Consider the following 15,490-nt stretch of genomic DNA (forward strand, 5'->3'; position numbering starts at 1 on the left):
CCAGTAAAATCACAAGGGGAGGTCACCGTGGCTTCAAGAGCAGAATCATGAAGGCACCTTTGGGAGGAGGTGAGGGATGGGCAGGCACAGGAGCAGCTTGTCCAGGTGGCCAAGGAGGCCTGAGCACAGCCCCAGGAGAAGGAGGACACCAGAGCTGGACCTCTGCTCCAAGCACAGCAGTGTGGAGCAGGCTGCCTCTGGGCCCAGGCTCCCCAGCAGGAGCTGATCAGTCCATGAGCACCACTTCTGGTTTCAAGTAGCTGATGTGGGCACAGGCCTGTTACTTCACAGCAGGCAGCCCTTCCAGGGTGTGTTTTGTTTTGTTTTGTTTTGTTTTGTTTTGTTTTTGTGAACCGGGGATTGAACTCAGGCCCTTGTGCTTGTCAGGGAAGCGCTTATTCCACTGAGCCATCTCCCAGGCCCTCAGGGTGTTGATTAATCACCTTGAGCAGGGCCCTAGGCCACTCCAAGCACAGAAGAGCCCTGGGGCCAGAGTGCAGCCCCTCAGAGTGGCTGGCCTGGGGGTCCTTAGAGGACACACATTTGGGGGTGGCCTTAACAGCTCTCCAGAAGGGAGTATGTGGAAGGGGCAGTGTGGCACATGGCCTCCTGTGGAGCAGGGAGCCTGTCTGCCTGGAGTTACTGACAGCAAATGACTCCTGTGAATGGCCGGGCCCCGGGCTCCTTTCTGCTAGCAGGAGACCTGTCATATCTCCTAGGCCTTGGTGGCCAGGCTGTATGGGGACCTGGGGGGTGCTGCAAGCCCAGATGGGGGCAAGAGGGTAGAAGCCTGGTCTTACAAGAACCCTTATGGAGTTCTACGTAGAGGGCAAGGCAGGTGGACAGAAGCTTTTGATGGGCGCCTACTGCTGACCAAGCTGCACCCTCATGCCACTAGGTGTCAGGGAGGGGACCAGGTTCCTCCCCCATCCAGAATCTAATGGCATTGTGTAGCTGGACTGCCAGGCAGGACTCAGCCGTGGCACTGGCAGTGCAGAGGGGATGATCTACCCAAGGTGCAAGCTGGTGTGGGCATGCCAAACACAAAGGGCAGATGGGCTTTTGGGGACAGCCTTATATCCTTGGGGACTGGCTCCTGGCTTGGATCCGGGATGCAGTTGAGGCTGATTCTGCAGGACATGCATCCCTGAGGCAGTGAAGTTCCTTTGGTGACTGTGGGTGAGGATGAGCCAGCCCTTGGTCCATCTGCCTTCTATAGGGACTGCAGGCCAGGGATGTGGGAGGAGGGTGCAGGGCTGGGTTCTGCCTGCGGGAGGAGGAGGGGACCTCATCTGAGGGACAGTTTCCTAAGAATGTCCTCGATGAAGGGAAAGACTCTGGCCCATTTCACAGGGTGTGGGTTGGGCCCAGGTCTTGCCCATAGCCTTTACCATGACAGGATCTGGGTAGGTTTTGGCTCTTGGTGTCCATCCTAGGTGGACAGTCCTGAAAGGCTGAGCAGGGACCAGCTGCAGGCATCCTCAGGCCTGTTGGCCATGTCCTGCTTCAGTGCAGGATGAAGAGGAAGAGGAGAAGAGGGGAAGGAGGAGGAGGAAAGGAACACAAGGAGGAAGAGGAGGGCAGGAGGAAGAGGGACGTGGGGCCCCTGGCTGAGCAGGTGCTGCTTCTCCCTCTGACTCTGGCCCGTTACCCTCTTGGCTGGCCCTCTCCACGCTCCACTAGGCTCCTTCCAGGGCTCATCCTGTGCCCTCCGGAGAGGAGGACGACTTACCAGGACTGGCTTCAAAAGATTTGCAATTTCCTATAAAGCACACCAGGGTTTCCTCCAAGATTAAACTCCTGCCATCAGCACCACAAATGACCTCACAGGGTTGACACAGGGCTGCTTGAGTGCAGCTACAGATGTTTGGAAAACAGTCCTGGTGCAATGATCATCCTTGAATCAACGAGCACGGAGCCCACAAGGCCCCCAGGGCACTAGGCCTGCTCCAGGTCTGTACCTCCCTCATCTTGGAAGGTCCTCTGGCGCCAAGTTGGGCCTCTTTCAGCACCTGGAAGTGGGCCTGGGGGGGGGCCACACCAAGCCCTGCATCCCTGAGAGTCTTCAGTACATGCTCCTGTTCCTGAGCAGTGTCCCTTAGGCACTGCCAGGGTGCTGCGCCCAGGGCAATGGTCTGTGCAGGTTTCAGAAATTCCAGCTTCTCTGGTTACCCATTGCATCAGGAGCCACCCCTGCCCACTCCTTAGGAACATGGACACTCATCACCTGCTCTATTGACAGACAGTCCCAAGACCCAGCCCTCCTGCCATCTGTCCAGCTGGCACTTTGGTATCCAGGACATTGCCCCGGTGTAGACACAACCCTGCTCCCAGCAGGTTGGTGCAGTGTCTGCAAGCTTTCTAACTCACCTCCTGGCCTGAGAACTGTGTCTCACCAATCTGTAGACAGTTTAGGGATTCACAGGCCCAGCATGCATGTCTTTGGTACCCACCAGTTCTCAATGGGGCTTCCTCACCAACCCCAAAGGCTCTGACCACCCCCTTCTCATTTCTGCACTATGTCTGTATCTTATGATCTTTAAAATATATCTTAAATCTGAGGCTGTATAGCAACCAAATAGCTCTTAGCCAGCACCCCTTTCTAAGATAGGAAGTGCTAGAGCTAGTGCTCAAGGAGGCCCCTGGCTGTCTCATGCTGCGCACAGAGGTGCAGAGCACACAGGGCCTGGCCAAGCCGCAGCTGACCTGGCCCGGGCGTCCCCCTCCACTCTTCACAGCTCCACTGTGAGGGCACATCCACCCTCCAGACCAGTGCTGTCATTTCATACTCTTGTCTTTTCAGACCCCATTCATCCTCCTTCAGCCCTGGATGGTCCTTGCATTATCCACCTAAGATTTTGGTCCTGGCTCCTTGAGAGCCCATGCTGGGCACCTGGGATGAGGTCCAGGTGTCTAGGGAGCTGCTTTCTTTCTGGGTGGCAGATGCCACATCCCAGTCCTTAGAATTTGCCCTGCACTCTTTCCCACTGGGTCCTTGGATCTGCTCAAGGTCAGGCTGGGAAGCGAGAAGCAGAGCTCGCCACTCAGGGTTCTGCAGCTCCCAGACTCAGGGCGACTGCTGCCTGTGGGAAGGGAGCAGTACATCTTGCTCCTGAGCAGCAGAGGAGACAGTGCCGAGCCCGCTGGTGCATGCTGGGCCTCAGAAGCCAAGGCCACAACATGGGGAGAGGATGCACGGGCACAGGAACTGGCATAAGTTCCAGGCCGCTGTATTCAACGGCAGCATGGCAGTGGGGGGCCACCCTGTGCGTGCGGCCTGTGAGACAGCAAATCTTCTGCTTCCTAAGAATGGAAGTACTCCCTGCGCCTAGGAGTGACAGCCACTTGCATCCTAATGAGTGCTCGTGTGAGCCCGTGGAACTGTGCGTCAACAGACAGCAAGGCAGGGCTGGCCAGGGACTTTTAGTCAAAAACCATCTTGGAATTGCAAGATTCATAGTTTGTGAAAGATCTTATGGCAGGAAAGGAATTCTTAGCACAGATTTAAAGATGTGTATAAAAGTAAGCAATCTGTGACCCACGGTTGGTGGCACTTTGGGTTACTCTGACATTAAGAACAAGGAAATGGCCCAGACTTTGCTTTGGTTTTTGTTTTTTTTTTTTTTAAGAAAATATTTAACACTCTAGAGACTCAAACTCCAGTAGACCTCACCACTGCACACGTCAGATTATCTCTTGGAAGTGAAGGCTCCAACGTCGACACCATCTTCTTTATGGGCTAACGAAACTCCCCTCGTCCTTCAGAATCTGCAGGAAGGGAACACAAGAAGAACACAGGATATAGAACAGGATGATGCAAGATGACACCGCAGAGGTCAGCAGTGGGGTGGCCGTGACTTCCCCCCAAGACTCTTAAGTCTTTCATCCATGGGCTGGGTACAGTAGTGTGACTACACTTGCTGGTGCTGCCTCTGCTCCTGTGTGGGCAGGGAGCCACAGGGGTCCAGCGACCCCCTCTCCCACCTAGGCCCCATTCATGACAGTAGTCATCTGTGGGCTCATCAAGGGATCTGTCCATGGACGAGCCTGCACCATATGGCCCATTCACCTTGCAAAACCCCACCTCAAGTGCAGAGACACCTGGGGAACATTCTCCACGTAACCCATGGCAGGAAGGTGTGGTGTGCTGCAAAGGTACCAGAAGCCCGGAACACAAATGTGGAGTCTGTGCCTCAGGTGGCACCTTCATGGTGTAGCCCTCACACTGCCTCAGCATGTGGAACTCTGGACCTGAGGAGCATGTGAAAGAGGGACAGGCAGCCACTGTCCTCCCAGAAGGGTGCACAGGAACTGCCACCACCTGCCATCCCAGCCCATCTCGTGCATGGAGAAACACATCCCCAGATGCTGGTGTGTGTGAGAGTGCTCCCTAAGAAACCAGCTGTGTACTGTGGTTACCCTGCTGGCACTGTAGCCTGGTAGTGAGGCTTCCCACTCACAGTGTCTACCAGAGGACGTAGAGTGACAGGCCTTACCAACACATCATGGCAGTCTTGCTAGGAACAGAAGGAAAAGACAGAAGAATGTGTAACAAAGCTTTCCCCCTTTGATGAGAGATGTGGATCTTCAAGTCTAAGAGTCATTCAACTCCAAAAAACCTATGCTGAGAGATCCAAAGTATGCTACAGTCAGATAACTAGCTCATGAGAATGTTTTGAAAGCAGCAAGAAAATAAATGCCACAAGAGACTGATCCCAAAATGTCCTCATGAAGGTTAATGGCTGCTTTCTCATCAGAAATCACAGACCCTTGAAGGTAAGGGACTGCATGCTTAAAGCCTCAGGGAAAAAAAAACAACAACCCATAAACAATTCCATATCTGACAAGTCTATCCTTCAAGAATAAAGAGGAAATGAAACCCATTTCCAGATACACAAAAGCTGAAGTTCATTACCAGAAATGCTAATGGAATTCTTCAGGCCAAAGAAATAGCAGATATAATTTGTACCCTTAAATAAACAACACCTGGCCAGCAAGCTAGCTCAGTGGACTAAGCACCTGCTTAGGCAAGCTCAGGAACCGGGGTTCGATCCCTGGCACCACACACTGCACCAGCCCTGCCCCTGGGGCATGCTGAGCCAGCCACCAAGACCAGGCCTGGTGGCTCATGCCTGTAATCCCAGTGCTGGGGAGTCTGAAACAGGCGGATCACTGTGAGTCTGATCTGCATAGTGAAACCCTATACTAAATACATTAAATAAATAAATAAGAACAGTAAACAAATAAAGAACATGGCTAAATACAAAAGGAAAAGAATATTGCAAATATATTTTTGGTTTGTAAATTCTCATCTTTCCTACACAATTTGAAAGATAAATACATAAAACAATAATTGTTAGTCAGTATATGAGGTATAACATGGAACCCACAGTAGGAACGATGCAAAACAGGAAGAGCGGAGACCACCGCGCCCTCCCCTGCTTGGCGGCTGCCCTCACGCTGTAGGGTGCGCTTCTTTTCCACTTTTATTTGCTCTGCAAAGCCTGTTTCTTTTGCTATCTTTAATAAATGTAAACTTATTACCAAAAAAGGAGGAGGAGAAGGAGAAGGAGGAGAGATGGAGATATACGGGAGCTGAGTGCACATGCCCAACTGCAGCTAAGCTGGAACCCCCACCCCTGCCAAAGTAGGTTGCTGTAAGTTTAAGATATTAATTGTAATCTCCAAGGCAACCACTACAAGGATAACTGGAAAACACACAGAAAAGGAAGATGAGGGAATCAAATGGCATGCTATAGGCATTCAATTAAATTTAAAAAGCCAGTAATGGAAATTGAAGAATGAAAACATAATCAAAAAACAGAAAGCAAAGTGATAGAAGTAAGTAATTTATTGATAATTACTTTAAATGTAGTTAATATGAATTATGAATATGATATGAATCCCACTAAAAAATGAAATTTTCAGAGTGGACCCAAACATGATCTATTTCATATTCTCTACAAGAAATTCTCTTTCGATATGAACTCAGAGTTTGAAGGACAGAACGGTGGTGCGTGCTAGTCGAGAGCAGGTTCAAGTGACCATAATATTGTCAAGCTTCAAGTAAAAAAATAAAGGATTATAAATCACAAAGAAAGACACTGTATGTTGATGAGAGTTTCGAGCAAACAAGAACTTTGTAGAAATTATAAACATTTACCAACCTAAAGATACAGGTCCAAATATAGGGAGCTAAGTTGGACAAAATCAAAGGGAGAAATAGGCAGTTGTACAGAAGAGTAAGAAACTTCACTATACCATGTTCAGTACTAGACAGAGTGATGAAGCATACATCAAACAGAAGATAGCAACCTTGAATGGCACCGTAGCAAGACCAAACAGACGAACACAGAACACTCCACCCAGCAGTGCCATCCACATTGTTTTCAAGGGAACAGGGGCCAGTCAAATAGCTCAGCAGATTAAAGCGCCTACATGCAGGTGCAGGGGCCAGGGGTTCGATCCCCAGGCCTGCCTTGCCAGCCTCACCCCTAGGGCCCGCTGAGATGGCATTTGAGACTCGGCATGGTGGTGCGTGTCTGTAATCCCAGCTCTTGGGAGGCTGTAAACAGGTGGATCACTATGAGTCCGATCTAGTAGTGAGACTCTGAACACCCTGTAGACCCTTCCGTAAAATAAAAATTAAAAAAAAAGAAAAATAAAGAAAGAAATCAAGAAGCAAAAATAAGATTAAAAGTAGACAGCTCAAGGGAACAGGGAGCACTCTCATGGTGGACCATATGTGAAACCACCACACCATAGAAGGAGTCTTAGTAAACTTGTCCTTCTTTTTCTTTTGGCGGTATCAGGGATCAAACTTGGGACCTTGCGCTTGCCAGGCAAGTGCTTATGCTACTGAGCTGTCTCCCCAGCTTTAAAATTGGTGAATTTTTAAAAATTGATATTGTACAAAGTGTCCTCTTTTCAATCACGGTGGAATGAAACTGCAAATCACTAACAGGGATAACAGGATAATTCACATCTATGTAGAAATTAATACATTCTTAAGCAATCAGTGGATGAAAGAGGAAATCATAAGGAAATGACAAAATACCTCTAGGTGAATGGAAATGAAAATGATGTGCCAGCGCTTTGAGGGTGTCACTGACACAGAGCTAAAAATCAATAGCCTGACTGTACACTTGAGAGAAGAAGAAAAAGAAAAGCAAACTAAACTAAACTGAACAAAATAATAATTTAGAGCAGAAACAAATTAAATAAAAAACAATAAAGCAGCCAGGGAGGTAGCTCAGTGGCATAAGTGCATGCCTGGCAAGCATAAGGTCTTGAGTTTGATTTGTGGTGCCAAAAAACAAACAACAAAAAATAAAGCAATAGATGAATTCAATAAAACCAAAATTGGTTACTTGAAATGATCAACAAAATAGGCAACGCTGTAGCTTGACTCTACTGCTGAGACCGGAAGTCAGCAACCGGTCGGCCTCATTACAGATACTGCACAAATGACAGGACGACGAGTGGAGCTGAGCAAGCTGTACGCCAACAGCTGCACTTCGGAGACAAGATGAAGCAGCGCCGAGAAACACGACTACCAACAATGATGCAAGAAGACAATTTTAAAATGCAGAGACGATACAACTTGCAGCAACACACAGCAGATGGACACACCTGTCTGCAGGCCCTGCGCAATTCCCCGGAGCCTACTGCACAGGGTGTGGAGAGCAGGTCAGTGCTGGACACATGACAGGAAGGGACTGTCAGGGAGAGGAAAGCTCTGCAGAAGTGCAGACCCTTGTAGGGGCAGGGGGTGGGGCGGGGCGGGGGGACAGGAAGGCAGGGAGGCTCTGGGGAAGGATGGACAGGAGGGCTGTGGCTGGTGACAGGAGCACTGGACAGCCAGGGCCCTCCCTGGACAGGAATGGAGAGTGCTCATGAGCATGCAGTGCTCATGTGGGAGGCAGCTGGGGGGTGGGCTGACCCACACGTGGCCTGGAGGATAGCTTCGTGAGTGCACGTGCGGAGCTCTGGACCAGGACGGGAGTGGCCGTTAGGGACTGGGAGAGGGACTGTTCTGTGAGTGGAGTGGAAGCCACTGAAATCTACAGGGGAAGATGGAGTCAGATCCCTACCTCATGGCTGGCATGCAAATGAACTAGAGACAGAGAACTCAGCGTTACACTAAACACTTAAAATTCTCAGTAGCAGAAGGAGATGCTATCTTTTAAAATATTTTGGGCTGAGAAGAAAGACCCTGGGACCAAAGAGCTGTGAAATGTGTATGAATGTGACCCTGTTGGAACCCAAGGCTCTGCTAAATGAAACTGAGTCAAGCTGCAGCTGGACGCCCTGTAATTTACCCAAATGACAACAACTTCGAGTCAAGAATGTGTAGGCAGGGGCTGGGGAGAGAGCTTGGTGGTCTAAGCACCTGTCTGGCTATTGTGAGGAGCTGGGTTCGATCCCCGGTACCGCACGCCGTGCCACCCTGCCAGCCACTGAAACCAGGTGTGGCAGCACATACCTGTAATCCTAGCACTGGGGAGGCTGAGACAGGAGGATCACTACTATTCTGAGCTGTGTAGTGAGACCCTGGGTCAAATAAAAGATTTTTCTAATAAAGAAATTTAAAAAAAAAAAAAAGAATACATAGACAACTAATAAGAATTGGTATGAAAAGCACAAAGAAACCCACAAATGGGTTAAGGACAGGGGCTTTGAAGGACAGAAATCTCAGGTGGCCAGTGTGTATTCAGCCTCTTTAGCCACAAGGCCGGTGGTGGAAGTGACCAGCAAGCCCACACCTTCGCCCAGTCTTGGGGCCAGGGAGAGTGTGGCCCAGCAGGACTTCTTACCCAGTGCTGTCCCAGTGAACTCTACAGCCATCTGAAACAGCGTGGCCTCATCTCAGCCGAACGAACGGTCGGAAGCCCAGCTTCTGAGCCCGGGGGCTCTGCACACAGAGAGCAGATGTCTGGAGATGGGGGGAGGAGGCGGTGGCAGCCCAAAGCCAGGTCGTCCTGACACCCACCACAGCAGAGGGGCGAAGAGATGTGCAGTGGGGTGGAATGTCACAGACAGCAGTGACACAGAGTGTGGGCAGATCCTCGCCGTTTGGGGTTAAGTGGAAAATACGCTTCCCAAACACTGCACCCCTGCAGAAGTCATCGCTGTGAATGCCCTTTCTAAGATCGCACCAAGATGCCCAAGAAATCAGGGTGGAGGGAGAACTGAGAGCAGGAGTGAGCAGACGCAGCCCTCAGGATGCCGTTCTTGCTCTCGGTGGAAATGTTTCTTCCATCATCAGAAAAAGGCACCTGAAGCGGGGCGTGGTGGTGCACGCCTCTAATCCCAGCACTCGGGGGCTGAGGCAGGAGGACCGCGGTTAAGTTTGCTGATGCCACAGGTCACCCACAGGCCTGCTCCGCATCTGTGTCTCCAACTGGGGACTATGAGGAACGAGGTCCACAGTGAGCAGGAAGAGCAGCTGTTGTGTGCTGGCCTCACCAGGCAGGCCTGGAGGCAATGCTCTGGGTTCCTCTGGGCTCTTTGCAGTGTGATGGTGGCACCTTTCATGTCTCAGAAGGACATAGCCACTCAAGAAGGTCTCAGAAACTTTAGGGAGGATCAGTGCCATCTGCAGCCACCTGGAGCTCAGGCCTGTGGGACACCGTAGCCCGAGGCCTCTTGGTGGGGTTTACCAGTCCCCAGCAAGGAGCTGCAGCCCTTGCTCCCCTGAAGCTGGAAGGTGGCTTCCACCACTGGACTCCCCGCGCTAAGCACCAGGGTCTGACCTGCAGGGTCCTTCTGAATCTCTGCTGCTGCAGAAGTGCCATCAGGCCCTCCAGGAAAGGAACAACCCAAGTGTCTGACTCGGAAGACCTGTGCAGCCGTGGCTCCATGGCCCTTGCCCCTTTTCCTTCTCTTCACAGACACTTAGCTGCTCTGCCTGGACCGCCCTCAGCCCTAGGGCTGCCCTTGCCCCTTGGACCAGCTGCCCTGCCCAGGTCATCGCAGGACATCACACACTCCACCTCTGGCCGTCAGCAGCACACACCCCCACCTCAACTCCCTACTCATTTTTTTCCCAGCACCACATTGGGAAAATCTCCTAAGCCAAGGAAAGCCTGTCACTTCCAGGTACTGGGAGCTGCTGCCGAGGCCCACCCATGCACTCACCAAAGCACACACAGCGTCCCCCTCTGGTGACAGCTGTTTTTGTACTTGATCTGCTCTGTCACACATGCCCCAGAGTGCGAAGTTTTAGCTCTTCATGTCTTCCATTTCGCTTCTACCTCTGTTGCCATGGAGAGCACCTCTGGGTCCCTGCTGCAATGCACTGAACATTTGTGTCCCTCACCCCAATCCTACCCCCGTGTGCTGGTCTTAGGAGGTGAGCCTTTCAGGAGCTGGCTGAGGCTGGAGCCTCGTCTCTGGGATCAGAGGGTGGCCTTGAGAGCTTATTCTATATTTTACTCCTTGAACTTAGAAAATACCATGAGAATGCAGCTATCAGGGGACAGAGAAGCTAATGGCCCCTAGATCTAGACTTCCCAGCCTCCCGAATGGTGAGATACAAACATCCGTTGTTTAAGCTGTATCCAATCTGTGTTTTGTTTCAGCAGCAGAAGGAATTAAAACATCTCCAAAATGATAGCAATCAGTCAAATGAGCAACTCGTGACACTGCCATAGCTCCGCTTCAGGGGACACTTGAGCCTCAGGTGCCCCTCACCTTTCTCCTTGTCGCTGCTCGACTAAGCGCTCTGTGCTGACTTGCGGTGGGCTCGTAGAACGGGTGGAGCTGAGACTTGAGCACAAGGAGGGAGGCAGGAACTTCTTACGCTTCAGTCTGGCAGGGAGGAAACAGGCAGATCAGCACAGGTGGCCTTGCTTCGGGAGGCGCTCATGAGGACCCACAGAAGGCCACCAGAGCTGTCCTGGCAGTTGCCGTGGCTTCCTCGTGCCTGCAGAATCCCAGAATGGGCAGCTCCTGGGTGCTTGTGTGAACTTCAGACCTCAGGTGTGAGACTCACGCGGGAAGGGCCTTGGGTGCTCACTGATGGGGTGACACAGAAAGAAGCTCCCACTCACAAACAGGGAATTCATACATGCCACTGAGTGAAGCGCTGGGAATTGTCTTCATACGTGTGTCCTGTTCCCATCCTGTATTCAGCCTCTCTGGTCAATTTACACGCCTTGGTTCCACTGAATGTCCCATAATAGATAAACAACACATGGACACATCTGCCTGGTGATTACCATGACAGAGGGACACTTCCTCAAGTCCTAAACAAGCTCCCTGCTGCCGTGTGCCTATAATTCACCTCGTCACCCGTGGACCCGGAGAGTAGATCCACCCACATGTGCACCATGTGGCCCAGAAACCAGAGGCCCAGGGGCTGACCTTCTGTACAGACACCACTTGAGGAGCAAGTGGTGAGGCGCCCCCGTCACTGGGGTTCAACTAAGAGGTTACCCGCAAAACACTTTTCCCAACAAAATGAAGCCTAATGGTAACTTCTTTCCTGTTCTGTCCAGAAGGTTTGAAAGCTTATATTGGTGTAGTACTTTTCACAGTTAATTCATTCGTTAAACAAGAGTAGCTCTTTTTTCTTTTTTCTGCAGAAGACTAGATTTCAAATGGAAAAGTATCGCAACAACAAAAAAATATGATACATTTCCAAGATAGGACAGTTTACAGCCATCAACATCACACATCATGGCTTTTACTACAATAATTTTCAAAGCGGGTAGTTTTAAAAGCAGGCTTCCAAAGAGGTACACAATATTATTATAATTTTATAAGAGAAAATTTTGTTCATAATACACAGAAAAATGTAATAAAAGTGAGGATTTAAAAGACATCAATCAAAATAGCAACAATGGTTATTGATGCAGAGCGGACCACAGGTGATTACATATTTAAATCAGAAATTGTTGTAACTTTCATTTTTTTCTGTAATTAATATGCATACTTAGGCACACACTTTTCAAGTGAAAGTTAATTATCGTGGTTCTGGTTGAACAAGATAAAATGACCTTTTTAATCTTATGTTAGGACACAGGCCATACTTTGGAGTAAATTTTATTCTTTTTTTCTTCTGTGGCCGGCTCAGGCCACCCTGGGGGTGGGGCTGGTGTGGCAAGTGGTGCCAGGACCAAGCTGTGGCCTCCGCATGCTTGCCCAAGCTTGCCCAAGCAGGCGCTCTAGACCGCTGAGCTATCTCACCTGCCCCTAAAGCAAATTTTTAAAGGATTTAGATGTATTAAGTCAAGGGACACCAATTTTTTTTTTTTTTTTTTCCTTTTTGAGACACGTTTTCACTGTGCAGCTCAGGTTGGCCTTGAACTCACTTCGTAGTCCAGGCTGGCCTCTAACTTGCACTGATCCTATCCTGCCGCCTCAGCCTCCAGAGTGCTGAGATTACAGGTGTGCGCCACCATGCCTGGCTCAGGACGCCTATTTAGAAGAAAATTATTGAGTTATTTGAAAGATTTTGACTTTTTCACACTAAATTTTATTTACTCCTTTATTGTTAGAGTAAAAACTAAAGTAATTTTTGGGTTTTTGTTGTTGCTGTAATTCTTGGATTAGAGAAACTAATCAATAGTATGTATTGCCTAAACTGCCTTTTAGATGACCCACAAAAGCTGCTTGCTTCTTTAAGTTTCAGAAAGGGGTTCGTGGATCTCTCCTGAGTCCACCAGGCCCCTGGTCTACGACCAGGGGGACCCCACATCACCCTTCCCAGAGGCGGGAGTTGAGAAGCAACACAGGCAGGACGTGGGTCTGAGCTCCTGGCCTGGACCCCAGGGGACATGAACTCCCAGGAGGCACTCACACTTCCACGCAGGGCTGTGAAGTGTGGGAACCATTCCCAGTCGTCCCTACTGAAGTGTACGTGGCCGCAAGTCTGCCTTCCAGTGCTGGGTTCCTTGGCCAGGACAAAATAAAAATCACATGGAAAAACTAAAGTTTTTAAGTTGCCAACATTTTTAGAAATTAAAAAATCTTTCCAAAAACAGGTAAGATTTGTCTATCAGATATTAAATCAATCTAAATGTCCTTCAATAAAGCAGGATGGCGTAAGGCACGGATCCCTAGGATAGGGCAAAGGTACGGAAACAGATCTGGGCAAGGTATCTGTGCAAACCTGGGTTAGAGCAAAAGAGGATGTTCCATGGGTTGGAGGAAGGTATACAATCTAACAGATGAGGTGATGGCCAACAGTTATGTCATTGGTCTCACTGTTCGGAAAACTAAACTCAAGGCCAGCCATGGGGGTGCACGCCTATAATGCCCGCAATCAGGACAGCGAAGCAGGAGGATCACTGTAAGGTCCAGGGCACCGTGGGCTACACAGTGAGTTCAAAACCAGTCTCAACTGCATAGCAAGACCCCCCCCCGCAAAAAAAAATAATAATAATAGGAAATAAGTAAAACTCAAGGAGGCTTGAAAATCAAAGTGTAATGGAGGCACAAAATCATGAAAATAGCAGAATATTGGAAGATATCTATATAGCCCTTGAGTAAGGAAGATTTTTTAGAATGAATTTCACTTCAGAAGTTTAAGACTTCCACATTATAAAAGACACGATGAACAATTCAAGTGTACCTCCTTTTGTCATTCAAGTCCATTAGTGATGGGGGACAGCTGATATGAGACAGGACCTCCCTGGCTCGACAGTGCCCCTCCTCCTAGTCCTATGTTAGGCTATAGTGTGTACCCTCCAAATGGCCTTGTGGATGTTCCTGCCTGTGCCTCAAACGTGGCATCTGGAGATGGGGTCTGTAGAGCTGGGATTACAGTTCAGTGGGCTACTAGGATGAGCCCTCCTCCAATAGGACTGGGGTCCTTATGAGAAAATCAGGACTCAGGCGTGCACAGGGGGGCTACCCTGTGAAGACACGAGGAGAAACAGCGTCTACCAGCCACAAAGAGGGACGTCAGGAGGGAGAGCCCTGCCCATAGCCTGATCTCAGACTCCAACCTCCTGGACAATGAGAAACAACTTCCTGTTGCTCCACTTGCCCAAAGTGGGGTCTTTTGCTGCAGAGGTCGTCACACATGACATCCGTTCCTGTTGCTCTCCGGGTGGAACCGGAGTGAGACTCCTGAGTGGCAGTGCTGGCCACTGCCATGACATCACACTTCCCAGCATCAGTGTGAGAGGCTTCAGTCCCCACACGGTCACCACACCTGGGGCTTTAGTCTCTTTGATTATCCCTATTCCCATGGGAATGCAGTGGTAGCTTGCTGTGGTTTTCATTTGCATTTCTAAAATTTCAAATTATGCTGAGCATCTGTGATCATTAATTGTGAGTCCACTTGACTTAAGACCCTTCTAGCCAACTAGTAAATCCTAGTGTGCCCACGGTTGCCTGACATGTGGGCTTCAAGCTGAGGGGGAAGACCCACTCCCACAGGGGTGGCCTCAACCAATACACTTGTGGTTTGCATGGAACAAAAAGACAACAAGGAAGGACCTTCCTGTTTTCTTTGGAGGAGCGCAGAGCTTCTCCACTGCTTTTGAATGTTGGTCTCTGCTTGCTGCAGGCTTCCAGAGAACATCTTCAGCCTCCCACTGAGATGAGCTCCATGGCTCTGAGGTGTCCTTCCCGGCCTCTGGCCTTCTTTTGCTGCTGATCTTCCAGCTATCCAGCCATTTTGGATTCTTTTGCCTCGGTTTCTGCAGACAGCTGTGAGACTCTTTCACTTCTGATTCTGCAAGGCTTCCTCTAAATCCCTTGTATAATTAAACATAGGTTATGTATTGATTCTGGTCCTGTAGTGAGCTTCTTCAAGTTTTTCTATGTTTTGTTGTTTTATTTGTCATCTGTGTATATCTTCTTTGATGAACAGTTTATTGAAATCTTTTGCTAATTTTACAGATTAGATTGGTTCTTATTATTGAGTTAAACTGTTACTGGATACAAGTGTATGACTTGCAAATATTTTGTTCCATTCTGTTGCTTGTATTTTCACTTTGTTCATAGTGACTTCTGGGGCTGGGGAGATGGCTCAGTGGAATAAGTGCTTCCCTGGAAAGCACAAAGGCCAGAGTTCAATCCCTGGTTCCGGAAAAAAAAAAAAAATCCATAGTGACTTCTACACAGGAAAATTTAGATCCTCATGAAGGCTAATTCCTTTTCTTTCTTTAATAGAGTTTTTGTTGTCACTCGAAGAAAACTTGACTTTACCCAAGATTACAAAGATACTATCTATGTTTTTGCAGAAGTTAAAGTTTACCTCTGAAACTTGGATTTGTGGTTAATTTTGTACACATATGCGGACTACGCAACACACCAGACACATACATGTCACACACCAGTCTTTCCATAAAGAGGTAGAAGAGAAGGTATTCTTGGATACTACTTAAAGAACCGCTGTTATATATATATAACTCTTTCAACTGAGGTTCAAAGCAAGGGCCAGGGAGATGGCTCAGTAGAATAAGTGCTTGCCTGAGATTCAAAGAAAGTAGGATTTACATACTAGTATTTTCAATCAAGTTTCTAAAAAATA

The sequence above is a fragment of the Octodon degus genome, unplaced genomic scaffold, assembly GCF_000260255.1.
Source record: "Octodon degus isolate 3935 unplaced genomic scaffold, OctDeg1.0 scaffold00008, whole genome shotgun sequence".
NCBI classification, from domain to species: Eukaryota; Metazoa; Chordata; class Mammalia; order Rodentia; family Octodontidae; genus Octodon; species Octodon degus.